Below are 27780 nucleotides of genomic sequence, written 5' to 3'. Positions count from 1 at the left end.
AAAAGAATTTTGGGAGAGCTGTGGCATGCATTCCCAAGAGCTTGTGGAATTCTTCTTCTCAGTCATTTTACCAGTATTCAGGCTTTCAGGTCCCCCGGAATATCATTCCCGTTAGTTATGTTTTGCTTGGTCATCACTGTGATTACACAGTGCCGAGAAGTTTGCTTGCAATTACTCTAATGAAGAACAGGGGCAGAATTAAATCAGATTGTCCAGTTTAACAACCACATGCAAAACCGAGGAGTTTAGGTGATAATGAAGAGAAAAGGGTGGGCCAGCTGGCTGTGTAGGTTTTCAAGCAAACATTTTCAAGATAACACACATTGGTTTCACTTATGCTAAGCTGAAAACAGACTTCTTAGGTCTAAGATACATCTGAGGTGAGGTGTTTGCTTGGTGAACAGCAGAGATTCTGAGGTAGAATACACACCAATGATCATCTTGGTTTGTTCTGTCACCATTAATCTTGGATTTTCAAGGTTGCTTGGTACTGCTTGGGTGAGGGTTCTCTGACTTAAGAGAAGTTTTTCCCGCTGTTTTTTTCCACTGACACTAGAAGTCAAAGGACTTCAGTCATCCTCGGCATGAAGTATTTGAGCTAGTTCCAGTTTTGTGTTTTTTCTTGATTTTTTTTGTTCTTACAAGGTCATTTTCAAGTGCAAGACAAATCCTTCAGAAAGAAAAGTATGCTTACATCTTAGATTTCTTCCTTATTTTCTTATAACAGATTGTCTTGGGTAATTTAGAGACGTCAGGGAACAAATAAAAATCCATTACTTGCTCGTAAGCAGTTTGTTCTAAGTGTTTCAATTCCTACCACTTGGTATTTCTGGGTGGTAAGACCAGAATGGGTCACTGTGATCATCTGCACCAAACTTCTATCTTCTGGCTGGGCTAAAAGAGACCTGCAATAAAGAAACAATGAGGGGTTCCTCTGTAGTGGATCTTGGCACCAGGTAAGTTTGCTAAACTTATTACAGTCATTGATAAACATTACCACCCTACTTTGACTAAGTTTGTGCTGTAGCTTCCAGCACCGGGATCTCATTCTGCTTTTCATCAGAATTAGGAGCTGCCTTTGACTGTTTCCCCAGAGTGTTAATTATGACTGAATGTTAAACTTAGAGGTTAGTAACTCTGTTCCCTCCTTTCCTAAGAAAAGGTATTGAGGCCAGGTTTCTAAGCAGACTCTACTACCTTCAGCCAGAATACTTTGTGCTGTTGCTTTCCAATGGTCAGAGCATTCTGTGCCTGTAGAGATGGTGCCCTGCTTTGCTGATGGAAACAAGGAGTTGCTGAATGAGCCAAACATGCAAGTGCAGCTCAGCAAACCTGAGTGCTGCCCCTGCACCAACTCACCCCAGCCTCAAGATCCTGGTCTGGAACTGGGTCATGGTTTGACATCTATGGTGGCAATATGCAGCCAGTTGCCATCCCTCATGGGATAGGCCCTGCAGTGGGCATTCCTGAAGGCTGATGGGGTCTTTGGTGCAGTCATAAAATCCTTGCTCAGAGCTAATAATTCCCCAGAGTCCCTCCCTGGTCACCTGAGGGCCACTGGCAGGTGTGTCCCTTTCATCTTTGACTTTTTCAACCCAAGCTATGGGGTCTGGCAGAACTTTAGATGGCTTTCCTTTTCATTTGGCATTAGCACACTTGAAGTGAAAAAGTTTATGCCTGGAAACATTTGGTCGAGGTCTGAAATTAGAAAATATTAAATCCAGGCATGGAGAGCTTTTAAAAGAGCAGGAATTTCATGGAAATAAAAACAGTCTAGTCCATTAAGTTCCTCTTATGGACTTTATGAGGACGATTATTAATACTGTTGAAAATTATACTCGTGAAATGTGTTAATGGGAGCTGTGCTGGCTGCTGCCAGAACAACTGCAACCTTTACAGCTCATTTGGAGACAGAAATATTCGACAAAGTAGCCTACAGGGTGCAAAGGTTTGCGTGGTGCAGGCTTAGACTAACTTAACATATGCCCTCTGTAGCCCTGGTATTGTCCAAAACCTAATGCCCATAATAAAAGAGAGAAAAATTGGACCCCAAGTGGCAAGTATTGTAAGCCCCGGGAATTTTCCTAATCAGAGATATTCAGCTATTTTTAGTTCATAATGTTTAGTCAAATAGCAACAATGATTTTTCTTCTCTTTTCCAATTCAGCTGCACGATATGTTGGAGGGGGCCTTGCTGGCCTGTGACCTTGCCTTTATCTGTCGGTCTGTCACCACTGGTCTTCAAAGTGCAGCTTAAAGGATCTGAGACTTCTGTGTGGCCTTGATGTGATCTGCTTTCCCGGTAAAGTTTTTCATTAACGGGTGCTTTTTTAAGCTGGCTGTAGCTTGCTTTGCTTGCTCTGTGGGATGCTGCTGGCTCTGGGGCTCTCCTGACCCCACAACCAGGTTTAATAAGCCTGCATGGCCCATATTTGCAAGCTTTGTGTGCACGGTAGATGCTGCTTCTGTATGGTGGATGCTGCTTCCTCGCACATTGAACGGGCTGTTTCTTTTCTCCTCCTGCCATCAAAACCTCCATGAAAGGCTCTCAAAAGAGCAAATATTTTTTTGAGGTACAGTTGGTTAGACACGCTGCTTGAGCAACGTGCCCATCCATCTGCACAGTGCTTACCTGCTAAGGTAACAGTGCTGTCCTGCCCTCCAGCCTTGGATTCCTATTGCTGCTGTGCCGGCCATACAGTTCTTTTCCTCTGAATCTTAAGAGAGAGAACACACCTAACAAAAGAGCACTCATGCTGTATCAGACCACTGGTCTGGGTAGCCCACTGTCCTGTCTACACCACTCGCCAGCAAGACGTGCCTGGGATAGAGTGAAAAACAGGACAAGCATGCATGACGCTCTGGTGTAGCCTGCCAGCAACTCGTGGTTCGGGAACGTTTTGAGCCAGATCTGTTGTGTGTGTGCTCAGTACAACATAATGGTGTTTTCTTCTATGTCCAGAGGCACTTTTTTCCAGCAGAATTTTAACCTCTCTCCTGTCCTTTGAATCTAACGAAGGAGAAAAGTGCATTCTGAGGACATGTGGTTCACTTGAGGGGCTTTTTGTGGACACCTGGAAGCAATTGTTGGTGAGGCTGAAATACATGTCTCAGTCACCAAAAGAAAGCTGTTTGTTTATACATCCGTGTGCAGAGCAGAGTTAGATGCCCCTGTGCAAAATGACTGGAAGGGCTCAGTGTGAAAAGAAACCCTGTGATAACTGTGGCTGGGTCTGGGAGACACTGGGCTTTGACACGGCAGGTAAAACAGGCTAGTTCCTCCCAGTCAGAGAAGTGCTTCACTGTTCCTACCTTGTGTTCTTGCAAAGTCTTCCTCACTTTGATTTTGCTGCAGCACAACAACAGACAGCCAGTCCTGTGTGTTTCGTCCATTAACAACCACGCAGGGCAGCAGCGTTTGATCGACTGGTGTTCCTGCTCAGCAGGTTCCCCAGGAAATAGGCTTCAGCTTCTTTGCTTAAGCTGCCTTTGGTCTTAGCCAGTTTGGGACCCCATGGAGCACTTCTGGAGAAGTTCAGGCTGGTCGCTGTGCAGCCCCTACCTGGGAAGGGGTATGCTGGGGTCCCTGTTATTGCAGACCTGGCCATTGGGACACAGCAGCTCTTTTTCCCCAATTCCAGCAGAAGGATTTGACAAACACTAACTCTAAATCCAAGGGGTGGGAAGAAGGACACCTCAAAATGTTTGGTTTGCTTTAGCATGGTTTGTGTGAGGGGCAGGACAGAGCAATTACCAGCACACAACAAGATGCCTGCTATGTTCATTGGAGTGTGTTTCTTTACTACGTGTCCATACAAACCCAGAGCCATTTTTCAGAGTTTGCCAATGGGTATAATTGAAAAGGCATGAATTGCCCTCAAGAGATTCCCCACTGCTCTGCATTATTATCTGCTGGATGGCAGCTCTATAGGCCATGTATCATTTTTTTCAAATAACCAGTTAATTACTAAATAAAACAACCCAGCTTTCAAGCTGATTAGCCTAGATTAATGACCAGCAGCATGTTTCACTCTCCTCAACAATTTATCATGGAAAAGAACTATGTCTTTAATGATTTAGGTACCTGGTCTATTGAGGCTTGCTCCAATCTGTACAGCCTCCAATTTGATTTAATTGCTCTTCTTAGTTTGTGACCTGGAAAAAAACAAGTGACAGCTCCCATTAGTGAAGCCCAGCTTGCAACTCGCTTGCAGTGTTACAAAGGCTCACTGGGTGTCTTTCTCTGCTGACTTCATTAAGAAGATATATAGAGGTCAAGTGTCACTTTGGCACATAACAAGTACCACGCCGTTTATCAGCTGAAACAGGTTGAATCAACCTGTGTATTTTATTTAAGTTTGTGTGCATTTTTTTCCTTTTACAGTGCTTAAAAGATGTTTTTAGAAGCTCCTTGGTTTGTTTAAGCTAAGGTTGAATTTACAGACTGGTCTTAAAGGCATTAATTGCAGTTCATTTATTGTTACTTTGGCATGAAAACTTTGGCATTGCACTCCTCTACAGTTATTCAATAAAAGATCTTTTGTTGTAAGGGCCTATTCAGGGCCCTTGAGTTTGCTTCCTAATTAATATTAGACTTCCTCGCAGTTGTGCTGTGGAGTACAAATGCTCACTTCCCAAGGATGTTGCTGCAAAGGCACATTGAATGTGTCTTTAAGTGCATCCTGAATTACTGACTTATTGTTGGGCAAATCCCTGAAGTCTTCCCTTCGCCAAAACTTCCACTTAAGACAATGGGCCTATGGGAGTTGTCTCATCATTAACTGAGCTCCAGCAGTTGTCTGGCACTCAGTGAACTAAGTCATGGTCACTGCCCGGGAGAGTTTGCCATCTACATTAGAGACAAAGACTAAACAAGGCTGAGAAGATAATAAGGCAGCATGAGCTGGAGCTGGGCTCCTGGACCCAGCATTGCACTTTGTTCTCAAGGTGTTTATGAAGAGGCAAGGAGGCCACTGCTAACGGCACTGATCACTGTAGTGATGTTAAAGGCAGATTTTGGTGTGAGCTGTTACGAACGGGCTCTTTCGCTGTGCTTTTCAGCAGATGAAGTCCCTGCTATGTCCTCTCCTTTTAGGGAGATTTGTGGGCCTCCTGGCCTGGGACCTGCTGGCTACTGGAGAGGGATGCTTTGCACTGCCTTGTTCTGGGATTTTCCATCTGAGGGGAAAGTGCTGGCAGGCTGACGCTCTCAAAGGTTTTAAATCTCTGAGGTTAAACTTGCCTGGTGGCCAGAGCAGGGCCAGCCCACCACAGATGCTTGGATACATGTTCGTGTGGTTCCAGACAGTCTCCAGCTGCAGGTCCCTGATGCTGGCTGCGCAAATCACTGACTGGTTACCTGGGAAAAACTCTCTTGTGAGGAACAGGCAGAGTCACCATGTCTGTAACACTGGGTCAGGTGGGGAGTGCATCTTGCTCCTGTCAAGGCTGACTCCATGGTGCTGGTCACCCATGGGGTCCAAGAGGAGAAGCCTGGAGGACACGGGGTCACTGATGGGCTGGTGAGGAGGAGAAGGGTTTGGAGAGAGCAGGAGCTGTGGTTTGAGCCTAAGGAAAGGCAATGTGGGGAAGCATTAAGTGTTTTCACGGGTAAACTGTTACCTTGCTGCAGTGTAAGCACAAGGCACCCAGACAGCCCAGCTCCCCCTTTGTTTTTTTTCCTGTCAAAAGCATAGCAGGCCTAGGAGGGGATGTCTGTGACTGCCTGACATACATTTTAGAGAGCTCAGACAAATCTGTGATTTTTGCTTCTTCCTTGCCACAGGCAACTGTTATTGGTAATCATTTTTGCAAGAAAGCAGGATCTTGGGCGAATATGAGCGGGATTGATTGGTACCCGTGTGAGCATCATTATCGGTGTCCTGGGATCTCTGTCACGTGCCGTAAAGGTTTCTGCCAAACCTGCTAGAAACCTATAAGTCCACAGCCCCTTTGATCTACCCTCTGTATAAGCCTTTATCTCTGTCCCCTCAGTCCTGTCCCATGTGAACACTGAGCTCTCACATTACCACTGCTGGAGAGGGAACTCATCCCTGCAAAAAGTCCCTTGCAAAGAAATGCAGAACTGTTTTGTTTTGTATAGTCCTTGCCACTACTCTCAGGGAAAAAATAGTGAGAAACCAGAGTCTGTGTAGCACAATAACTCCCTGCAGACAGCCTTGGAGCTGCTTTCATGCCACAGATAGATACATGTATATACATCCCTACCCTATGGCTGAATGACTCTAAAAATAAAGTTTAAGATAATTGAGCAATTGAGCGTTGCTTGTTAATTTGCCAACCATACATGAAATATGGGCAAAATGTGATCAAGTTTCAAAGTTTTTCACCCATTTTTATTCCTGCAGCTAGAAAAATAAATGTCTCTTTGCTGTGACCCTGTGGTGCAGACACACACAGGTCTGTTCTGCAGACAGTATGGGTACAGCAGCCTCTGGAGCAGTCCCTGTTCCCAGGGTCATTCAGCAGGACAGGGACCTGGAGGACAGATGCCAGTGATGGTTGCAGAACACGACTGCTTGTGGCTGCGTCTAATGTGGGTCTTTTTCTGAATCACCTTGCAACAGCCATGAAGCTTCATCCTCCTGGCCCCTTCCTTCAGTGGCCCCCCTGCTGCTATGAGCTCTTTGACAGGAGTATGACCCCAGCTGTGAGTGAATGTGGGCAGGTGTAAAGGACTTTCCTAATCCCTTGGCCGTGCACCTGCGTTCCTGTGGTACACTTTGAACATGTGCCTCAGATCTTCATTTCGGTAGGTAAGAATTGCTTCTCATCTGTGCAAACCGGTGTCTTATGCATGGTTTTGGGGTTTTTCTTAAGCAGCCTAAAATCTCCTAATCCTCCCTTCCTGCCTCATATTTCCTGCTGGTTGCACTCCTGAGCCCTGATGCCCACTGATGGCTCATTTTTATCACAAGAGAAGGTGGGTGTTTGCTTTTGTAGTGAACATAGCTGCTGACAGAAGAGATGTGTGATGGAGCCAGTGCTGGTCCCAGCTGCTGGTGTCTGCACCACTGGGGTGAGGACTGACACTGGGGATGCATGAGGGCAACAAGTCAGCCAGAGTCACCTTTGTCGCCTGCAAGCAGCTATTGGCGCTGAGCATTACAGACCTCTCAAGGGAGAAAGAAGAGAAGGGGAGGTCTCTCTTATTTCAAACCCTCTCCTGTTACTAATGGGGACAGGTCACAGCCATGGGAATACGGCACGAGGCATTGATTCATTGAGCTTTTTCTTGTAATGCTGTAGATCTTCATTAATGTTCCCAGTCATGCTTTCTGCTGTTCCCAGTGGGGCTGCTTAATGACATAAAGAGCTTAATAAGGAGAAGCTGTGGTCACAGCTGAGGGGAAGGGTCTGGCTTACTGCTGCCAAGGGTTGCACTGTTTATCATATGTAGCATCAGCCTCTAAATATTTCTTACCATTGGGACCAAGAGAATCGCTTTGCAGAGAAGGTTATCCAGTAAATCTGGAAAGTCTTGTTGGGCCTTTCACGTTGTTCAAAATACCTTCACTAGGATACTGGTGTGCAGGTGGACAAATCTGCAGCAGGATGAGCACTCTGGCATATTAAACACTGCTACAAGCCCGGTTTTCATCTTACCATGAATTGATGCTCAGCATTTAGTGCAGAGCAGGTGTTAATGGAAGGTCATCTAAGGCTTCTCTGCAGCATAATTATGGGGCTATTTCAAGCTTTCTCCTTTGGTTTTAATGCAGGTCAATGCCATAAATTGTCAAGAATCATGAAGTGAAAGTGTCTGCAAGGCTGCTGGACCACCTGCCTTCCAGAACAGCTTCTTGCATACTAAATTGAGAAATTCATCGCCTGAGACCCAAACTTGCAACTGTTTGGAATGCTTTCCAACACTGAAAGCATTACCAGAGGCTAAAGGCTGGATCGTGCCACCAGCATAAAGAGCATGCAGTTGGAGTTGTTGCTAGCTCTGCAATGTATAAACCCTGCATGGAGGCTGTGTGAGCTGATTTCCCCAAATGACGCTATTTCTTGTGCTTGTCCCCATCGGTCACCCAGTCACTGCTCTCAGGCTCACACCTCCCTATGCACAAACTGAGACTGGAGTATTTATCTCGTTCATTTCTACCCCATGCACAGCAGATCTACCCCCTTGATTTAAAGGGTTAACGAATCTTTGGCAAGATTGCCCTTAATATTCTCTGCAGTATCAAGCTCTCATTTCAACGAGTCCCTTGTTGAAGTCAACTTCCCTCCTGCAGTTCCTGCTCCCTAACAGCTTTCTTTGCTCTTCTCACCTTTCCTTTCCCCACAATTTAAAGGCAGTTGATTTAATTTCAAGAACATATTTGGAGGGGAAAGTGGTGATTATTGATCCAATGAAAACTAGAACTTTCACTTATGCTTTTCAACCTAGTTTTCAGGTGTAGCATCTGGATAACTTTTGTGCCCTGGGGTTTGCTGCAGGTCTAATAGGAGCAGAAAAGCTCTCCCTGCCTGCACAGCAGGCTGGTGATTTACTCTGCTGTCAGCCATGCATGTTGCAGGGCTGTACGCCACAGCTCTGCTACATCCCTTCTGCACCCGGCGTCCTCCCACTGCCCTCCTTCCACTCAGGTCACTGCTCTTTTGTTGCTTAAATGTTTTTTATCACAAGGAACAAAAGTAAGTTGAAGCGGAATTGTTTTTAAAATCAGGACTAACCCCTAGACTTGGTGGGGCTACAAAAACAGAGATTCCCGGTGCTGGGGCAACCGTAATTTTTCCGGGGTGGTGTTGCTATAGAGATGGTGTCCGATCTCGCTCTGTTAATATTGCCCTTTTGGAAGGGCCCTGAATAGGCGCTGAGGTAGGTAAATGTATGCGGTGACACGGAGCGGGTGATTTTATTCTGACAAATTCCTGCAACGTTTGTTTCCAGGCTTGTCTGAGGGCCGAGACGCAGTGTTGGGCTTTTTGTCCCACGTGCTGCCCTCGCGGGGACAGAGTTAATGGAACCCTTGTTCGGAGCCGCTGGGGCAGAAATTTTTTTGCCGAGGGAGACAAAAGCCGAACGGGCCACCTCAGAGGTTGCTTTGGGAAGGCCATCTCTTGTGGGCTCTCAAAGGAAACGGGAGATAACGCTCAGCCCAGGAGACTCCTCAAGCGTTTTCAAGGAGCCTTCTCTCCACCCCACCGCCTTGGGCTTGCACATCTGCCTCCTGCAGCATCTTTTCTAGGGTGGCAGGGAGGGGTGCTTTCCATAAAACATTAGAGTTGGTTTTCCACAACCTGGCAAGAGAATAATTGCCAGTGGTGTGAGATGTGGCCCGGAGATGCTGTTGGAGTGGGATGGCTGCAACGGGGCTCATGGCAGAAAAGGGAAAGGGCACAACATGCAGGTACCTGACTGTGGGGCTGTGCGGGCTGCTCCCAGCACAGCGGGGCTGTCTGTGTCCCCATCTCTGCTGGGCTGCGGTTGTACCAGGAAGTACAAGGACCGAAAAAGCAACGTTTAGAGTGCCAGCACTAAAGCTGCGTGCCAGCAGCTCTCTGTGGGTTTGTTTGAGGATCTGAATATTTGTGCATTTTCTGGGTATTCGGGTGTTCTCAGCAAGGCTGCAGCTCCTGGAGTCGCTTGGTTATGAGTGACAGCCCATCAGCTGCATTTTATGGAAAAATATTTCTGGGGTCTAAGAAACATTGCACACCCTGAAGGCTCTGAAGTGCCCAGTGGAGGTCCCTTGGCGTCACATCACGCAGAGGCAGGGTCCCCACTGAGCTCCTTTAACCAGACCATGCTCAAGGCCCAGCTTCTGCAGCTTGTCCCCCTGGGGGCTGGGAGCACAGTAGCAGGAGGGTGTACTGGGGCAGCTGAAGAATCCTCGAGGGCAGAGGCAGGTTGTTCTGGTGCAGAAGACCTCCAAGACAGGACTGGGTAAACACTTGAACCTGAAGTCAGGCTGGTAGAGCTCAGTGGCTGCTGCTCTGCTCTGTGGCGACAGCAAAAGGGAAATGCATTCAGCACATAGTTACCAAAGACCATCGAATCTCCATAACTGAGCAACGTTTTATCACTATTAAAAATGGCCTTTATTAACATAAAATATGATCTATAAATTCTACCGATTTATAAGAGATGAAATAATTTCTAATGAATAAATTATTGGCTTTAGTCTGTTTCTGCTCTGTAAATGTCCTCGATTTTTCAGATGTACTTTGTAAGTTTCAGGGGTTATTTACTAGTCTGCTTGGGAGGATCGGTGTTTTGTGGTGAGTGGAATGTGAAATAACATTTTTTCAAAGCTTTCCTAATGAGCAATAACAGTCAGTCATATCACTGCTCTCCTGACTGGGACTGAGTGTCTGTTGTAGTAGAAATAATCAGATCAATCCAACTGGATGTTGGCATTTTTAATGCAACATATAGAGGTCTTACATCAGTTGTAGGTATTGATGCAGAGATTATAGAGATTATTAATCAAAGGCAGCCCATAGGCACTGATCAATAGAAGGCTCCAGACTTCTGGGTTTTCTCTTTTTTTTCTTCTTTTTTTATTTCTCTCTCTAAAAGTATCTTTTTTGTTCCCCATTTCTGCTTGAGTTTTTCTCCCATGCAAAGCTCCCATTTCAGTGCTGCTTTTTCACAGAGAGAGGAACAAGTTCTTCAGAGAGATCAGCACATAACTCATTGTATTGGGGCGAGAAGTCAGGGTTAGCTCAGTAGGACAGTCAGTACGCTCAGATGTTGGCTGTAGTGTATGAAATGCTTTGAGGCATGTCAGGAAGAACAACGCTACGGAGGTGTAAAACATGGCTCTCGTGAGGACGGCTGTCGTATGGGGCAAGCGAGACCCTTCCTATTGTTGGTATAAATTTAGTAGGAGCAAACTGGAAGGCAGAAAAGGGGAATGCCTCTGCTTATGTATTAGCAGTGGCTGCTGATCCAGGGTGGGGAACAAAGCCATCTCAAGTGTCAGCTAATCTCTCCCTTGGATGCTTTGTCAGCTGGACGGCAGTTTGGAAAACGCTTGTGTCCGTGATGTGGCCGGTGTTCACGTGAGTCACACCACTGAGCTCGGGGGGCTTCTCGTGTGCAGAGGCTTTTATAGAATGGGACCCTCATCCACGGATTTTGTCGGCATCACTGAGGACTTTCCCTGAGCCCTGTGTTACGTGCCTACCTTAGCGAGCAAGCAGGTGGCTCCTACCTTGAGCCCTGCTGAGAGCTGAGGGGACTGTTGGTTTATTTGCTCCTTTTGTTTTAATGAAAAGGTTCATTCTCTCTGCATACACGTGCACAACTTCCATTTGCTCTTCTGGGACTGGTGGCCCACAGAGGACCGCAGGGCCTTGTTTCTGTTTGCAAAATGTCAGATTCCTTTGTAATGCAAACCTAGCAGAAGCTGAGTTACAACTCCAAACCCAGAGCATTTCCATCTGTATCGCTAAGCAAGAATCCACTCTCAATGGCACATACCGACATTGTCAGCCCCTGTAAATAAACCCCGAAGCCATACAGCACTTTTGTGAAGTAAGCCTGGCTAGATGACTTGGGGACACTGTGCTTTAAGGATGACACCATTCCACAGCATGGAAGGTTTTATTTTTTGATGTATTTTTTTTTTTTAACTCTTCAAATATAATACTGCCATTTAAGAGACATCAGAACTGAAAAGCAGCTGTCAAACTTTAATTTCCTGGCTAATGAATGACCATGGATCCGTTCTCTAATGATTCTCGACCCTAGAAACAAAATGTGTTAACACTCTCAGATTTTGCACAGCAGTGCTAGATGGGACACATAATGTACTAATTTAGTGCCTCTTTAGCATAATCACAACCTACGTGCACAGCTACATTTCCTTGGCAGGCAGCTTTCACAAGACCCGCAAAGAACTTATGTAGGACATTTCACCCTATTAGTCATTGCACTGATGTCTGGGAATCGATACATGTGATTTTTTTTCCTGTCTTCTCCACAAAAAAGCATAAAATCATCTATTGATCTTTATGGGGTTATTAAAGAATTCTGTGTGTTTCTCTATCTGTGATCGGGAGATACCTGGTTTTACTATGTGTTTAACTTGTGAATTTTAAAAGCCCAGAAAAACCTTGAGTTTAGGTATAAATCCTACTTTCCACGAGAAATACAGGGTCAAACAGAATAAACTGCGCTGGCCAAAGGCTGTATTTAGCATATCACTTTGAAAGAAGTATATGATAAATAGTCCTGGTAAAATGAAATTTTGTTCTGAAAAATACAATTTTCAAGATGGTCATCCTAAAAAATAAGTTCAGCAATGGCTTGGCCTGACTATCTCATTCAGAAGGAAAGCAGCCTGACAGGTGAAAGCGCTCGGCTTGATGACTACCAGCTGCCTATTTTGGCTTCCCCCTGGTCCCTGTTTGGCTTTTGGAACACGGAAAAGCACAGCACAGTTATCTTGTAACATCTGTAAGCTAAGAACATTTCATTACAGCATCCATTGTAGTACCTGTGGCATGCCCTGTTCAGCAGCTTCTTCCAATTTTTTGTGGTATTTTTATTTTCTATTAATTCTAATTTTAATCCCTACTTTTAATCACAGAATGGTTGAGGTCGAAGGTACTTCTGGAGATTTATTCCAACTACCTGCTCAAAGCAGGGGCAGCAAGGGCAGGTTGCCCAGTACTGTGTCCAGTTCGGTTTTAAATACCTGCAAGGATGGAGACTCCACAATCTCTCTGGGCAACCTATTCCAGCGTCTGGCCACCCTCCGGGTAAAAAAGTTTTATCTCACATTTAAGTGGAACCCGTGTTTCAATTTGTGCAAATGCCTCTTGTCCTTTCACCGGGTATCACTGAGATGAGCCTGGGTCCCTCTTCTCTACACCCTCACAGAGATATTTGTATGTATTGCAAGATCCTCCTGATTCTTTTTCAGGCTGAACAGTCCCAGCTCTCTCAGACCCTAAAAGTTCAAATGAACTACAGAGCGACCTTGACCATGAAACAGCAGCTTCGGGTTCTTTTTTGCACTGTTCTAGCCAGTCATGGGGGTTTTTTCTCTCCTCTGTCATCTTCCTTCTGTAAATTATTGCAACGGATGAGCCCTTTGGAGGGAACATTTCCAATGCGCTTTCAGGGGATGTGGATCCAGATGGAGCCACAAACATCCTGAAGATGTTATTGTAACACCACAACAGGATCCTTGTAGCAGTTTGCTTGGTCCTAACTGGTTTATTTGGATTCGTGGGGATGTCCACAAGGATTTCATTACAAGATCAGGCCCCCCCTTTCCACAATGCATTTAAGCTACTTGTTCTTTGTTGTATCAGCATTTACTTGATTTAAATGATATTGGGGCCACTGCAAGGAGTTCTGCATATCTGTGTGGTCCACAGCAGGCAGAGCTCTACACAGGCCATGCTCCTACACCGGGTTTGTCTGAAACCCATCCTTCCTAAACCTCGTCCCCGCTCAGCGTGCGTGCAGCTCTGCTGGCCTGGCAGCTCGGTCCCTGCCCGCAGGGGATCAGGACCGGTAGAGGACACAAATCATACCTTCCAGTGGAAACAGACCGTCTTTGCAGTTACAGGAGAAGGTGTGACACTCCACACCTCCTTCTGCTCTTTGAGTGTCCCGGCACTGCTGAGGGCAATTAGCATGGCAAATCCCTTTCTAAATGTTTTTATTTCCATGTGTAGGCTGCGCTTCAGAGAGAGAAACCTGGAGCTGCGCCAGGCTCTTTCCAGAAATTCAGGAAAAGGAAATGGGATTGTTAAATAAAACAGAGTGTGCGGAGGCAGGTTTCCTCCGGCCGGCTGTGGGGCTGGCGACGCTCACCTCACCGCCAGCAGTGCTGCCCATGCCGAGAGGCTCCGTCCGCTGGGAGCACCTTGTGTGCCGGGTCCGTTCTGGCTGCTGGCATGACAAGGGTAAGGTCTGGCCCCCGTTATTCTGGTGAGAACCCAGAGAACAGGCCAGGTTCCTCCATTACCTTGCATTTCTGCTGTGTGACCGAATGCTCGAGCAGCGATGCAGAATTTAAGCCAGCCTGTGTGAAAAGCTCACCTTTGGTGAAAAACCGAGTCTTGTTGCCCTCTCAGATAAATCTCTGAGGGAGGGTTATCTGTGTCCAAGGCATGGCAGACCGCTGCCCAGCGTTTGATTGATATTTATTCTCAGGGCTTGATGAGTTGCCCCAGCTGCATCTGCTGCTCTTTAGCCTGCAATTCCCATAGATATTCAGGGTGAGGTCTTTGGAGGCAAGAGTCTTTGTGGGCTTTGAAGGAAGTAATGCTATTTTTAGTAGAGATTTCCTTCATGTTATTGATACCATTCCCAAACTGCAGAAATGCGGCACATAATTGCTATATCTGAAACTCCTGAGCTGCATTGTTAACAAGCAATGAGAGGTTGCAATTGTTGCAGGTACTTTTAATATGGAGAAATTGCATCTTTCCAGAGAGAATTCACAAGGAGTAAAATTTACACTGAGTTGACCAGGTATAGCACTTTTCCTTTTATCTCAAATAACAGTTAATGTTAAGACAATTACACAAACATTTATTGACTGTAAGTGGGTTTTTTGTGATAGGTGCTAAATAAGTCAGTATTAAAATAAGAATCAACAAGTGCTGCTTTTTGATGTGTGCACAAATTACAGCTGACTATTGCTGTAGAGGTGGAAACCAGCCACTTCTTACTGATGCCTGTTCTGCTCTGAATAGAGTCAAACCTGTCAGCTCCAGTTAAGAACCTGTTTTCATATATTAATTTTTAAGGTGATGGCTGTATCATCATATCATCTGCAAGCCTTGAAATGCACCTGAGCCTGAGGACTCTCCAGGACACATGGATGTTTGTTCAGCAGGGCTGTTAGTAGGTGAGTAGGGAATGCAAGTTCCCTGCTATACCTGGGAAGTGAGGGGAGGCTGCAGACTGGCCTCACAGAGCCCAAAACCCTGTTCTTGAGTGATGCCCAGAGCGCTGCTTGTGGCTGGTCCCAGGCGTGCTGCCCCTGGAGAGGGTGTGGGGATGTTGTGCTGTAAGCTGGATTGCCAGATGTGTCTTTTGGGACCAACAGCTGCAGAGCCCAAATTGCGAGTCTCTGGGTCAGGACCGTAAGAAAATCACAAGCCACATATTTAGTATGAGGTTTCCTAGGCATGTTATTCCCCTTGTAACCCTTGTGTTGAGAGATTTCAGCACCTTTGACAAAAAGAGGCTCAAATCTCGTTCCACTGCCAGTCCTCTCCCTGCTGCAGCCTCACGCAGCAGATGCTGAAATCAGCTTCAGCCTGTAGTGATATAAGTGCACTGAGATGTTGGTGACCAGGAAGTCACTTTGAAATCCCATAGCCAACCCAGGAAAGTGCTGCCTGTCCCTGTGGCCAGTGGCCTGGCTTGCAGGGTGAAGGTGGGATGAGGTAGAGCAGCACCAGGACTGTGGGTGAGGCTCACAGCACTTACAGCCCTGCAAGAGCTCAGTATGATCATGGGCCGGGCCCAGGGAAATGCTCAGAGCAGCTGGTGCTGGAGCATACTGGTGTTTCATTGTGAAGAGCTATGGGTGAACTGGCAGCTTTTCACTGAGCTGGGCAGCAGGGGCTGAGCCCTGTTCTCAGCAGAGATTACTCAGTGCTACTGTGTGTACTGAGGCACCAGCCCTCACCCATCACAATGCTGCACTCCTTGTTTAAAGAAAAAGTGTATTCTTTTGCACATGTACTGTTTAGTTAGCAAACCTGGATGTGATTTCCGTGGACTGTTTCGAATGCATCCGTGTAACTATTTAGAAAGGCAGAAACAATATCCTGGGATGCTCTGAGATCCCCTGGCTGATAGAGCAGATCACTTAGGAGAAGATCATTCTTGCCCTATGCGGGTGCCAATGGCACCTTGAGCTCTTATTGGAGTGAGCCCAGCTGTGTCCTGGGAGCTGCCAGGCTCAGCCCTGTCCCAACACCTGCAGCACAAAGAGGTGTGTGCCCTGCACCCTGTCCTGGGTGCCATGTCCCACTCGTGCTCTCAGCAGCTCCTATAATTTTTTGTGACAACAGAGGGCACCAGCAGCCCTTGCTAAGGCCGGGCTCAGCCCTGCCTGGCTCCCCGGGACATGCCGGGCTGTCAGGGCACTTTCGGACCTGCGGCAAGAAAATCCTGCAAACCAAACCCATCCTGCTCCTCAGGGTTTGGTAGGTGGATGTGGCAGGGCTTGCAGGACACTCCCGCTGGGCCTGTGTGGGTGTTGGTGACAATGTGTGAGTGCGAAGAGCGATGGTGGTTCGTCTGCAGCTGGTGAAGGCGCGTGTTGGTGCAGTGCACTCTCATGGGAGCAGGGAGGGCTCGCACCCAGGGGGGCACCTGAGAGCGTTTGTGAACCCTCAAATGGTCATTCTGCACCTCCAGCCCAGCGGGGCCCAATCCTGCCATCTGTACCCAAGCAGAAGCCACTGAAACGCGGAAATTTGAGGTTAATCTGCAATGCTCAGAGGCTGGACCTGAATCTCCCCTGCATTACCCCAGGGCTCAGCCTCACTGACAGCTGTGTAACATGTGAGATCTGCCCACAGCGGAGCCCGCAGGGACAGCCCTGAGCTGGCTCCAAGCTGCTCCCTTCCAGCACTGGTGCCAGAGTGGGAAGAAGCTCAGAGCTGCCTAACTGCTCGAGCATGAAACCTCCAGCAAATCTGAGCTGCTGAGGTTAGGTGGTTAGGAGTACCAGAGCTGGTCCTTTTAGAGGTAACCCCTGTAAATTGGGGGCAGTCTGGGCATACCCTCACTCCATGCAGTAGGAACGGGGGCTGCTTCCAGCCTACTCTGCCCCTGACGTGCTGATCCGCTCTCCTGACACTTACTTGTGTTTGTCACCACAGCAGGTGCATTCAGCTCTAGGATGCCAGTGGAGGGATGCAGGGTCATGGAAGCTGTATTTATTACTTTCCTGAAGCACAGCTATCCGAGCAGGTAAGCAGCAGGCACTTTTAGTGACAACCCACTGCTTTTGATCGCTGTATCACATTGCAAAGTAATCAGGGAGTAGAGCAACAAAATACAGGCACAAGTACTTCTGATGAACAGCCCCCTTGCAGAACATCTGCTGTTGTGAAAGCAGAAACAGGCAGTGATTTTATGCCTGCTTTCTTCCATGCCACACTGGGACAGAGTTCACCTCTTCTCTGGCTTGTGGCATGCTTTTTCTTTGTTTCTTCTTAATTTGTGTTAAGAAGGTGAAGGGAGAAAATACAGTGATGGAGGGGAAAGGGCTTTGAGTAAAGAAACGGTGTGTCACACAGTATTGAAAATGTCATGCAACCTAGTGACATTAACAGGACTGCTTGCAAGAATAAGAGCTCCTCACTCCATCCCTTGAGTAAGAGTTAAGTGGCTGAGTAGATGGAGCCTGGCAGGGTCAGTCCACCGATTTGTACATATGAACCATAAGCTACAGTCTGTACTGGGGCCCTGGCCTATTCAGTCCTGCAAATTTGATGTATCTTGCTTATTGCAGCAGGACTATTTGCATACCAGAAGATTTACTCCCACAAGCACAGGACATTGGATGCTCTGTTTATCCACAGCCTAGAAACGTGAAGGTCCAAAGTTTCTTCCACTGCCAGGGGACATGTGAAAGCTTTGAGCACATGCTACAGAGATAAGTAGATTCATATGCTTTATGCCAGGCCACAATGTTTTTATAAAGATTTTCTGGCCACATCTGGTAGAACATTTAATAACTTTTCTGCCAGCAGCCAAAAGGCAGTCAAATATTTAAAAGCAGTAATAAAAGTTCCTGTGTGAGTCAGAGTCCTACAGCAATCCTGCTAGTGAATTTCCCCGCAGTAGCCTGCAGGACTAGCTGGAAAAAAATACCCTGGAACTCTACTGGTATGAAGTATTTTTTAACAGGTCCTTGGAAGTGGCATGGAATGTCCCTGCAAAGCACCTTGAACCAGATCCCAGGCTATGTGAAGGCTAAACAGCAATTCTCGTACTTTTTTCTTTCATTACTATAGCTGTAAATCCTATTTTACTCTTAAAGAATTACAGAGAGGCCAGTTTCAGTGTGATCTTTAAGTGGCATCTCACTTGCTTATAGAAGAATACGCACAAGTGCATATTCCTTTAACCTGGAGTCCAGCATGCTGGAACATCCACACCACAGATGGAGCAAAACGCTGCCCTGCCATGTGCATGGCCTGGGCTCAACTCTCTGCTCTCCCTGCTCTTGTAGTGCTAATGAAGCACCTCTTCTTTCCCTTTCAAAGTCCTCAGGTGATCCCTTTCTGCTTAGAAACTGCAATGAGACCCTGAGCTTTTTTGGAAATGAATCTCATTAAGGTTCAAGGCCATGAAAGCTTCTCTGCTAATTCTTCCTGCTGCTGAAGCCATTAGTCACCAGCGTGGCCTGGTTTGGCTCCACTGTGAGCAGCAGAGCTGGGGGCCAGGGCAGGGCAGGCACAGGTGTCTCACAGCAGCTTGCTCTGACCCCAAGTTCAAGGGATTGGCAGATGCAGATGTTCGCCCTGCTCTTGCTCACCTGCTTGGACAGGAGATGATGCTAACAGAGGTGGCAGAGGGAGAGAGGAGAGGTGATGCTGCTGGCACCTGCCTGGTAGGTTGTGTGCTTGGGTGCTCCGCCGTCTCTGTGCTGAAGTAGAGCAAGCTGCTCTCTGATCACGTTTTGCAAATTGCTTCCAGTTAGGTCTGGTTTGGATGCTCTTCTCTGGAGCACATGGAGCTGATCTGGGAACTCTGCTTGGCCTGAATCGCCCCCCTCCACCCTGGGACGTTGGCTCTTCTCTGGCTGAAAAATCCCCTGGGAGCTACCTGCATTTCTTTGGCATTTCCAGTGCTTTCACCCACAGAAACGGGAAGGGGGATGTCATTTCGCTACACCAGAACATCAGGAGATGTTTTCCTTCAGCTTGGCTGGAAAAGGTGGGGCAGCTGGTGGGGAAAATAAGTTTTTCTCAGAGCTGCTTTGCTGATCCTCTGCCAGACACACTACACCAGAGTGATAGCATCAGCATAGCTTGGAAGACTTCTCCAGAGGGGCTCTGAACTAAGCAGGATCAGGTTCACACGTGGGATGGTTCCCACCATCCCTGCTGAGCTGCTAAGTCTGTCGGCAGAAATGCTACCCTGGATGTCCTAATTCCCCACCCTGTGCTCTAACCAGAACACCTCCTCTTTCTCTTGCAGAGTAAAGCCTGATACAACCTGCCTGGTCCCCCTGCGCCGCTTGCAAGGCTGTTTGGTGTGAACATGTGATCTTCAAAACAACCTGCAGGCAGGATGAAGACAGTTGCTCTTCTTATTGTGCTTCTCCATGGGGATGTGAAACGTGTTTTCTGTGCCTGGACCTACAGAGGGGGCCTGCAAACCATTGCATGGGCTGTGTGGCCAAGTCACTGGCCAGGGGGGCTGGGGAGAGGCAGGAGACAGATTCTCCTTCCCGGTGGCCTTGTCTCGGGCAGAGAGCCCAGCTCCCACAGCCTGCCTGGCCAGCAGCCATCTGCCCAAGGTGTCCGACCTCTGCAGACATGCCCGTGACTGGATGCTTTGAACACACAGCAGAGGGAAGAGACAGCGAAGCAGTGTCTGGTTACTCACCTCAGCCTCCTCCTGCCCTCCTCTCCAGGGCAGGTCATCTGCCCTCCTGGGCATCAGGAGGGACTCTTCCTGGGAGGATCTGACAAGCCTATTATGGCTCATTGCAAATTTGGGTAACACTTGGGGAAAATGCTGTCAACGACTGCAGACTTCTCTCCTTGGAAACCCTGGAGAGCCTCCCTGGGCTCACTCACTGCCAAAATTCAGCACTGCCAAATTGAGGGAGTAGCTGGGTTTCCAGAGCCACCCCTCCCTCGCAGCACGGGGACAGCTGCACGCAGCCAGCTCAGGGTCGCTCCCTCCGAGGGCGGCTGCCGTGCCCCAAGCGGCTGCAGCCTGTTCGCATCAGCATGGGTTTGCTGGTCATGGGTGCGATATTCAGCAGAGCAGCACACGCAAGCGAGGTCCTTCCAGCTTCGGATCATCGTAGGATCTGTTGAGCAATTTGGTATGCTTATCTCATAAGGATAGTGCAGCTCTGGGGCTTGTCTCTTAGGTCCTTGCTAGTGCCACGTGTGGCTGTTACATCAGAACCACCGGTCAGACTGATGGAGTCATGCTCCCAGGAGGAGGAAAGGTGCTGATTCAGACTGTAAAGTTTGCATTTGTCTCCATTTGCATTTTCAGCTGGAGGAGAAGTGCCAGGGTCCTTGAGGCAGGCAAAGGGGATTTAGGCTGAGCAGGGCTCCCAGATCAGCTTCAAGTTTATCGTCTTCAGTTTAAAATAATGCAAATCTGGGATGGCACTGGTGACGCCTGCACTTGCTTCTGGATGCACACACATCGCTCCTGGTGAATAAAGCATAGCCTAGCACAGGTAGCATGGGGCAAAGCTGGCTTTTTTAGGCAAGGAAAAAACCTCAGTTTTCCTGTCAGATGCCTCAGAGGAAGCTGAAGTGGACATAAACAGTGGATCAGCTTGCGAGTGTGCAGCACTGAGCAGACAGCATACATCCCATGTGCAAGATCTCATTTCTCCATCCTCAGCACCCGACCTGGGAGTACCAGCAGGAGTGGATGGTGCCATGGATGGCTGCACAGTTGTGTTGGTCACCTTTTGCTGATGGGATGTACAGATGCTGGTGTTTCCTGTGTGGTGGGGAATTCATGTTGCACAGCAGTCTGCAGGGTGATTCATGGGGAAAAGGAAAACGTAGTCTTATCTTCAGGGAGAAAACTGCTGAGCTTCAGGTTTCAAAGCCCTTGGTTCAGTGGAATTACAGGTTCAAATCCTGAGAGGGTCAAACAAGGTCTTTTTTCCTCTGAGACGAATGGAGTGTCATGCAATAAGTTGCCTATGATTCTCTTTGTTAGATGCTGTGGTACTTTTAAAATGGCATTGTGACAAATCTTGGCTTTCTGCAAAATAAATAACTGCATCATTTATCAAAAAAGGTTTGCTTTCAGAAATGTCGCTGCTCTTTTAAGGCATCAGAGACTCCTGGGAACGAAGGAGACCAGAAGAACACAAGATGCCACTTTTCTTTTCCTCCTCCATTTTATTTGACATTTCACTTTTTTGCTTGTTTGAAAAAGCTCTGGTGAGGAGTGATCCCCAGATGTGGCATGTCCCAGCAGACTAGTTGGAGTGTGACAGGGAGGGACATGTGCTGTGGAGGTGGGGAGCAACAGGCACACTGGATTGCTGCATCCTCGCCGCCCGCAATCGCCCCACGCAGGGGGAGCTGCGAGATCACTCTCCTCCCACGGCAGCAAACATCGCCCACCAAGTCCGCTCCGAGGTCTCTGGTAACAGACGGTACGGCTCCTTGGGGACCAGCAAAATCTCGGCATCAGGACTGATCAGCAGTGAACAACATGTTTCTTCTTGCTGAGCTGAGCTGACATATTCAGAGCACTGATATCAGCTGGAGCATGAGGTCCTGTGCCCGTTTCTTCCAGACCGGCACTGCTGGGTGTAGCAGTGCATGCAAGGCAGGTTGGCGCTCCAAGAAGCCACCGGTCAAATGCAAACACTATCACGGGCAAATTCATCATCAAAACTTCTACAGGGAGAGCTATGTGCAAGAAGTCTGGGAAGGCAGAGCAACAGCTTTGAAATGTCACGTTTCTCTTATTTTAAAGCTATCTCCAGTGTTCAACTATTTCCACACACTTATTCCTTCTCTAGGATAGAATACAAGGCACCAGATGAAACGTCAAAAAGTAGCCACTGCTTGCAGCGTGGTCAAGAGTAATCTATTTTATGGTATGTGCAACAGTCTCTTATTCTGTGCTTGACATAGCAAACCCTACTAGTGTTCAGCCAGCACCTTACTAACTTTGTAAAAAAGATAGATGAAGCAAGAAGTACTGCAAGCTACTTTTGTGCCTTCAATGGGATGTGCTCAGTACTTTGCAAATGCCTGGGAGTCCAAAGAAGTGGGCAGGAATTGGCATCCCCTGTTTACGTGTTGGAAAACAGAATTAAAGGAGTTTATGGCTCCTGTTCCCAAAAGCAGTCACTAGCTTTGGGTCTGTCTTTTTGGTGCCAAACTGTGAGAGTTTTTAATGTTCTGGCATGTGTGCAGAACAAAGAGCAACTGTTCACTGGTTTAACTGGTTTGACTTGTACACTGCTCCGTTGAAAAGGTACCTTAGTGTGAAGTCTGTGTAGTGCAGTGAAGAAGCAGATGTTCCCTCCATCCCCATTGCCCATCAGGTCTGGATTTCAGAAGTGCCCCAGTCAAAGCCAACAGTGTTTGCAGTGTCCAGCGCTGCTCTGAGCTAGGCCAGGTGTTAGATCAAATGTCTGGAGCCGAGTGTGTAACATTTTTTCAGATGTGCTTCTCGGTGATTTTTTTCCAGACAGATGCGGGAAGTCTGTGGTAGAGCTGGGAACAGAGCCTGTTCCTGTGCTGCGAGAGGCTGCGCGTCTGACAAGACACAGGCACAGCCCCACAAAGTAAATGTTGTGATTTCATGGCTGGAGCTGAATGACACCCAACAGTAGCACCAGGGGATTTTTTCTCCCATCTCCAGATTCACAGGGGTTCACACAGTGGCTAAAGCCTCAGAACCTCTGAAATTCAACAGGAATTCCATGCTTGCTTTTGAATCCGTTGTGCCAGTGCATCTTTATACTTATGCTTCTGTGTGCAGCTCAGTTACAAGGTGGCCTTAATGGAGGATAACCTGGCAGGAAGGCTCGGGGAGCTGGTGAGATACAAGTAAAAAGCACATCATAGAGCTGAGCTTAACACCAGCTTGCACAGAAGAGTATTTTACACCTGGATCGGTCTGTTGATTCCGCTAGCATCTAATAAGCTGCTTCCTGAGCTGGACAATGCAGTGAGGACTGTGCTTACGGATGGATGATACATACACATACACCGTGTCTTTGCTTGCTTCAGTTGTCCAGAAGAATCACACATTTCTTCCTAACTCCTTGATTGAGCTTATCCATGATGGGAGAGCTTGTCATATTCTCCTGGCCACAGCGCTGTGGTGTTGACTGGTCCCCACTGGTCTGTCTTTTCAGTGTTTCGATGGGTGCAACTCTATGGTGCAGGTTTTTTCTGGTCGCCTGTTTGCATGAGTTCATGTGTTGAAAGCTTGCTACCTTAAGACATTCTCTTTTATTAGTTTAAAATGTGCTGTTTCCACAGGTTGCACCTGCTCTCAGGGATACTACCCTGGAGTAAGCACGGAGACGGCACAAACCCGGCACCACAAGTGGAGTTTCCCTGGGAAATGCAGGTAGGTGTTTCTGTACACGTAATAAAATGCAAGGCTCTGGGTGTCTGCTCTGTTCCCCTGCTCTGAGATGTAGTGAGGGGCACCCAGATTCTGACAGCAGAGAGGGCCCTGGTCTCCAGATCACTGAGACAGCTTGGGTGGCTGAGCTCCCTAAAAAGAGCAGTTCAAACCACATCCCAACCACCCCTCTGCCAGTACAGGTCACGAATCGCAGCTTTTCCTGAATGAAATTCAAGTCAGGCTTGATTTTATTTTCATTTCTGTTTTAGAAAGTTCTAAATATTGAGCTGTCATTAGGCACAAAGTAGTGATATAAATTTCAGACCAAAAAGCAGGACTTATACTTTTCATTTAGAAGGGAAACTGGGGAATTTTTTCAGTAAAACTGCTTCCAAAGAGAAAGGTTGTTGAAGAACATTCTGGTTGAAAGTATTTCAGCCATCTGCCATAAGAAGGAAGTGAAAACTCCTCAGACCCTTTCCACTGTAAATATGCAGGATTTTCTACATAAAAAGGCTGAATCTTTCACCTGTGGTTGAAGCATCCTTTTTTGTTCATTTGTTTATCAATATCACCATCACTGAAACATGTAAACGCAAGGAGTTTGAGTGAAACTCTAGCTGAGATGGGGCAGGGAGCAATCGTGGTCTGGCAACAGGCTGGAATCGGTGACCTAATCAGTCATTTCCCTCTCTAATTACTATGATTCTATGATTTGAAGGATTACACAACGTGTATTTTAGTTGGAACAAGACACTATTATTGAGTAAAGTGCATAATAATTGCGTTTCAGAAGGTGAAATAAATGTCTATCACCAGGCACTTTAATCCATCATTGTACTTTGCTAAATTACAGAAATTGCACTACATTCAGTACTAAAATTACTAGTAATAAAGTGATTGCCAAACTGACACTCACAAAAAGATGTCTAGTACCTACATTTGTTTTCCTAATTGACAATTTTAGGCTTCAATCTAGGGAGGGAGGAGCACCCACAGCCCTCATTTCAGTTAATAGGAATGGAGGGCATGTAACCCTTGCAGAGTCTTTTAGCACTGAAGGATTCTGCCTGCAACAACTACCTCTGACCTGTATTTTCAAGTCCTCACTTAGGTCACTGGATAGAGCTATTTCACCTACATTTACAAAAACATTAGATTTTGATACAAGCCTTTCTTGTAATGGTATACCACTTGCCCATATTGCTCTGCAATTTCTTCACTGGCTATTCATTAATTAATGCCACATTTTGCAGACAAGATAAGGGACTTGAGCAAGCATATATAGCATGAAGGAAAAAGGCATGTTCCTTCCCCTGGATCTCCAATGGCACTTTGGAGATGCCCATGACTTCTAGTTGCTTTCTGTTCCTGAAGTCCCTCCACCCTGCAGGATTTTAGTTGGCAAAAACCAAAACTGAAATTGTAGCTCTTGGTTCCAGCTTCTGGATATGACATTTAGATCAGGCCCACCTAGAAGAAGATTACTTTGTTTTAGATAGTACTCCAAAGATGTTAACAAACTGTATAATTAACTGATGCTGAGCTAAACTTGGTTGTTTTTTTGAACTTTAGCTCATGAATGGGATCACATGCTTGGAAGACAGAAGAAGGAAGGAGCGGACGTTCAGAATGATGGTGTTTGTCTTCCCAAGTAAGTGTTATGTGTGATGGAGTCCTGCTTTCCTGGGGATGGCTGCACACCTGCCTGCCAATGGGAAGCAGGGAATGAATTCCTTGTTTTGCTTTGCTTGAGTGCACGGCTTTTGCTTTATTTATTAAACTGTCTTTATTTTAACCCACAAGTTTTCTCATTTTTGTTCATCCCACCAGCAAAGAGTAAGTGAGCGGCTGCCTGGGGCTTGGTTGTCTGCTGAGGTTACATGATAGTAGGTAATATGGAAATAATTATTTGATTATAGTTTACTAGAATTTTATTACTGACTCCTGTCCTTGGGAAATAGACTTGCTTTCTGAAGACCAAAACCTTCTTTTCTTTCTCAGGGGTTTTCCCAGCCTAGCTTAGAATGGATCTTTAAGAAATTTAATTGCAATATGTAAGAATTTCTCCTCGTAAGAGAAACACATACTCCATCCAGGAAACACTGAATTTAAGTCCTCTCTTCATGTTTCCATGGCCTCAGCCAGAGGGATGAAACCTTTCTTCATGACAGGTGACATAATCTGTGCATTTTACTGACTGCTAACAAAGTATCAAACACTCTCATAGATATTTTTCTGCTTTTTCTTTACATGAAAGGAGATGTGAATGTCTCCTTCATCAGCAGTCACTATATAACATACTCACGTACTTTAAGGTCTATTAAAAAAGTTTCAATAAGCTAAGCAAATATGAGGAATTCTGATGGGAATGAATTAAAACTGTCCATTTTTTTCTTCCAAAATAAATATGCAAGTTAATCTGAGGAAGTGAAGAGTGCCAAATATTCATCCTATGTGCTAAAGTGACTCATGGTGAAGGTAGACAGTTTTATAGTGCAATTTCTTTGCTTGGGCTGGAAATGGATAGCTTCCAAGTGACACTTATGAAACAATTAGCTGTTCAAGGATAATCAGATTTGTATGAAAATGTAAAGATAAGCGATTTAGCTGTGATCTCAGCTGGAAAGTGACTGAGGGTGGGGGGCCATAGTCCACAGTAAAAATCCTCTTTCTTTTACTAAATGGCACTTTTGCTGAAATGTGCTGGATTCAAGCAAGTAACAGCTCCCTTGACTTTCATTGCTAGGATGACACACGACTGATTTGCATCATTAGAGATCCTTGCTGATGGCTGAGCTGCTTTGCATATAAATGAGACCCAACCTGAACAGCTGTTCAACCGGTGGATGTGAAGGATTTACAGTTCTGGATCAGGTCTCTGCTCAGCACCAGTCTCCCTGGGAACTCTGCTCTGGACTGCTGGAACCACAGAGTGTTCCATACCTACATTCCTGGAGCTTGGGTAGGGGAGGAGGTCAGAGGTTGAGGTGGCCAAAAAACATCTTGAAGCCTTTTTACATTTTGAAGTTAAAATGCTCACTTTTCAGTCTTGCCCTCTCTCCTGAAATTATCATGCATATAGTGGAAAAATCAGGTGCTTTTTTACTCTCTGTGTGTTGCACAGACCAGTGTCAGTGCTCAGATGATGCTGTCTGTAAGAGATGAGCTACGGGGGTGAGGACCCAGCCAGCCCACCTCCAGTGTGCCCAGGGCAGCCAGGCTTTGCCCACCAGTGCTCCATGGTCCTGTGGGTTTGCCAGCCCACACACAGCTCTGGAAATCCACCTGCGCTCTCTGTGCCTGCACAGTGCCAAGACAGCTGTGTGGAGAGGGATAGTACTGACACATCTTCTGCCACCTCCACAACCCATCCATCTCACATCGCCTGGGGTTGGGGAGGCAGCAGGGAGCCAGGAGAACCTGAGGGGTCTCTGTCACTCCAGTGTCTGTGTCAATCCACGGCTTGTTTTCTATCGAGATGTTTGTCCTTGTGTTCCTGCTCACCAGACCTTTCTGTGTTGCTGGCCATGTGTTTCTCCTTGCAGTGGGCTCTGTCTGCTCTGCCTTTGCAAACACTTTTCATAGAGGAATTAGGAGAAAATGTGACGGTTGCTTCCTTACCCCAGTCTCGCTTGAGCTGTATGGGAAAGCCCCTTAGGAAACCTTTTTCTGTGATATTTTCAGCCTAGTTTCCAAACCCCCAGAGGCCCAACTAAGACTGGGAGGCAGCCAAGCCTTGAGCGACTATTCATCTGCCTGAACCCTCCCTGAAGATTTTCCTGTCTGTGGAGAAAACCACATTGTCAAGGGCATTGTTAATGGTGTGTCTGAGATAAGAGTAGCTCTCAGTCCCCTGGGAGATCCAGAGAGCCTTGAGATGGTTTGGACCTTTCAGTGGTGATGTCCTAAAATCCAAGGACTAGAAAACACCTGCACTGTTTAATGTCAGAGGTATCACTGCTAATGATCGGATTCAGAAAAATATCTAGAGGGGTTGCAAGAAAGCATTTGTAGATGTGAGTGCACAAGCCTGTGAAAGCATTTGGTCTCCTGGCAATGCTTGCACATGCAGACAAAGCATCTTCGTCTTGCAAGGATGCTTTAACATTGTTTATTCCTCCACTGAAGCTGGCTGAAAATTGAATGAGCACTGTGATGCCATTGTCTGTGCAATAAATCCCTGATGATACAAAGGCTTGGGGATGAAATCAGGCACCTGGCACCTCTACAATGAGTGTTAAGTGTGGAGCTACTGATGGTAAAATCCTTCTGATGCTGTTTATTGTGGAGAGAGATCTCAACCTGTTATAAACACATCCTCCTTTCTTGAGTGTGTTTGGTTTTATCTCCAGTTCAAGAGAATGTTCAGATCCCAAATGGAAGAGGAAGCTGTTTGGCTTTCAGAGCTTTGTTTACTTATAGAAGGCCTAACAAATATGGTTGTTAAGGCCCCCTAGGAGGTCTTTCTTATGAAGCTAGGGGCTATTGGATTAGGC

The 27780-nt window shown here is 46.7% G+C and overlaps 1 long non-coding RNA gene across 7 annotated transcripts in view; it reads left to right on the top strand.

Moving 5' to 3' along the window:
* The first annotated feature begins 558 nt into the window (after positions 1-558).
* Positions 559-27780, top strand: part of LOC139828651 (uncharacterized) — a 42986-nt gene continuing 15764 nt past the window's right edge. For 3 of the 7 annotated variants that reach the window (XR_011740541.1, XR_011740538.1, XR_011740540.1), the window contains exons 1-9: positions 559-956; positions 2168-2302; positions 16843-16933; positions 19172-21791; positions 23191-23281; positions 24857-24935; positions 25115-25174; positions 25286-25455; positions 26031-26246. This is a non-coding gene — a long non-coding RNA (uncharacterized lncRNA). Of the gene's footprint in view, positions 957-2167; positions 2303-14753; positions 14850-16842; positions 16934-19171; positions 21792-23190; positions 23282-24856; positions 24936-25114; positions 25175-25285; positions 25456-26030; positions 26247-27780 lie in introns of those variants that run through there. The other 4 variants (XR_011740543.1, XR_011740542.1, XR_011740539.1 and 1 more) reach the window with 4 other exon arrangements.

This window comes from Patagioenas fasciata, chromosome 9, assembly GCF_037038585.1.
Source record: "Patagioenas fasciata isolate bPatFas1 chromosome 9, bPatFas1.hap1, whole genome shotgun sequence".
Taxonomy (NCBI): Eukaryota; Metazoa; Chordata; class Aves; order Columbiformes; family Columbidae; genus Patagioenas; species Patagioenas fasciata.
The sequence above is the reverse complement of the archived record's forward strand: the minus strand, read 5'-3'. Positions and strand labels throughout refer to the sequence as shown.